Below are 2,785 nucleotides of genomic sequence, written 5' to 3'. Positions count from 1 at the left end.
TTTAAAATAACTAAAATTAAACGAATATATATATAATATATATATATATTAATTAATTCATATAATTTAATTAAATTAAATATATATTACTTTATTTTAATAGAATCTTTTTTTAAAGATTGTAACCAGGCACATTTTCAATGCTGGTGCGTGTTTCAGTACCATGAGCAGCTCCCTTTAAATCTAATCTAATCACAGCTATAAGTAGGCTATTAATCATTGGGGTGATGTCGATAAGTTTGAAATGTTATAGTTCTTTAATATTTAATATTCAGTTGCCTGGATTTATACAAATTTAGAATTATATCTTGAGGAACAAAACGTGCGTAAATTCGTAAAAATAAAAACATACAAAAAATAAAGCATAATGAAAAATAAATAAGTACGTCTAATTATTATATGGAGGGAAAATATTTATTGAAAAGAAACATTTTTCTTTCTTTACAGTGTTGGTTTGAATTCAGTCGAAACTTCCCTTAGCTCTAGGACTTTTATTTTGTCTGCATTCTGCTCTAGACAGGGGACGTGTACACAAGATTATATTATGTCAGATAATTATGGTTTCAACGATATGTAGTCTAACACATATAGTTGCCAATTCGTTTTAAATCCGCTTTGCCGCCGCCAAACAACGTCTGGAGAAACGCACACAAAGACACTACACAAAGCATCAGTCTGACATCCCTCTCCTGAGATAAATCAGTCATGCATTCATTTCTTTTGCAGCCAAGTTTCAAATGTTAAGCCATTCATAATATTTATTATATCGGTCATCGGACCGAGCGTTTTGATTGGACGAACATTTCTTGATCCTACGCCTTCCACAGAATATATAAATACATTCAAATACATTTAGACCACTTAACTTAATGATTGCTATCGGGATGTGAAGAGACTTTCAACCAGCATAACAAAAAATGTTTCTGAAGACAATCACCTATTGCACCTTTAAGAGACCACATGAACCTGGTAAGAGCTCTGAAGAACTTTAAGACGTTTAAAATGTGGTCAAATAAGTTTGATGCTCTAATAATTATTGTGTATTATGGTCATTCATAGGTGGAGGATGAGGTCTTTGTTTATCCTGCCAAGAGATTGCTGTGCAAAATATCAGAGAGTTTGAAGAGGAAAAAGTAAAGAGGCAAAACGAGATTGCCAAAAAACGGTAAACCTCTTAAGGACAGTATACAAGTTACCAGCTACTAAGCGGACTGCCATGATCGAGCTTGTGTTATACTGCAATTCTAGACTGGAGTTTGAGACACAGAAGACCCATCTGGCCATCAGCTTGATTGTGAGAAGAACCAGTAGAAGGAGGACCAGGAGAAAGTGATGATGTGGGAGCAGTCTGTAAAAAAGGATGAGAATGAGATCGAAAGACTTAAAAAGGTGACAAAGAATAGGATGAGTAAAAGGTCCTGACAAGCAAAGCATATATCAGTGGAATCTTTAAGCATGAAAAACTAAACAGTAACTCATATTGTCCCCCACCATCTCAGGAGGAACACAGGCACATGAAGATCATTGATGAGACAATGGTACAGCTACAGGACCTGAAGAACCAGCACCTCACTAAGAAGGAGGTAAATGACAAGAACCGAGAGATGGAGGAGATCTGCAAGAAACTAGGATCTGCCAACGAATAAGAACATTAATATTTAATTCTCTCAATTCTTTACATGTTCTCAAATCCAGTGTAGGATATAAATTAAATTAAATTAAATTAAAAGTGGTACATACAGAATTACATACACTTTCTGAACATATATTCCTACACAATCACATACTGCTTTTGTAAGCACAGTTCGCAAGTTGAGGATTCGATCAGCAGTCCGAAGGCATCAAGCTCCGTGCATGCCAAAGAGGCCCTCATAGAGATTGACTACAGCAACTTGAATGAGGACCTCAAGGTAATTTTATATGATGAAATATTATACATTTGTTGTTTAACAAGCAAACTGGATCTATCAAAAGTGATGTAAAACCTTTCTATAGGATGCTTTGTCAGAAGAAGAGATCAAGGCAGAGATGAACACCCTACAGCAGAGGCTGAATGAGCAGCAGAGCATCCTGCAGAGAATCAGCGCTCCCAACATGAAGGCCATGGAGAAACTCGAGAGTGTTAGAGACAAGTTCCAGGAGACCAGTGATGGTGAACCCAAAAGTCCAGGCTCATCTGACTAGCTAATCTTGACCTGAGTAGTCTACCTGGGACACATTGAGTCTAAATAAGTGGTTCACAGCTCTTTTGACTCCATGGTCCCCCACTGACCAAAACATTAATTAAAGGTCCTCACGTAAAATATTTTTGATACTTCTGTTAGGTGCTTTAATGACAAAATTTTTATTTACAGAAACTTGGAGTGACAATATATTACAATAATTATAATACATTTTCATAAAAAAATTATAAATGAATATATTTGTAAATTATAATAAAAATTAAATTAAATAATCTCCGTAATTCAAGACGTTTAATTCAATGGTTTTTCAGTGTTCACACTTTTTATGATTTGGTTATGATTACAGGTTTCTATGGTTTTACTCGTTTTTTACTACACTTTTACCTTTTTAAGATTTTATTAATTTTCATGACTTTTTCCAGGTTTTGAAATCACATTTCCTTATACATGCATGTTTTCCAAGACCATTGGAATCTTTTAGGGAGTGTGGGAGATGGAGATGGGATCCATTTGCGTCTTTATTAAAATCAACAGCAAAAATACAAACAGCAATATCAGTGGCCAAGGCAAAACAGAGTCGTAGTTGAAAAACAGGCAGCAAA

The 2,785-nt window shown here is 34.9% G+C and overlaps 1 pseudogene; it reads left to right on the top strand.

Annotated features, from left to right (window-relative positions):
* Nucleotides 1-960: 960 nt before the first annotated feature.
* LOC107681932 (structural maintenance of chromosomes protein 1A-like) overlaps nt 961-2,785 on the top strand; it is a 3,227-nt pseudogene continuing 1,402 nt past the window's right edge.

The sequence above is a fragment of the Sinocyclocheilus anshuiensis genome, unplaced genomic scaffold (genome assembly GCF_001515605.1).
Source record: "Sinocyclocheilus anshuiensis isolate Anshui unplaced genomic scaffold, SAMN03320099.WGS_v1.1 scaffold2090, whole genome shotgun sequence".
Classification (NCBI taxonomy): domain Eukaryota; kingdom Metazoa; phylum Chordata; class Actinopteri; order Cypriniformes; family Cyprinidae; genus Sinocyclocheilus; species Sinocyclocheilus anshuiensis.
This window is presented reverse-complemented; position numbering and strand designations above follow the sequence as displayed.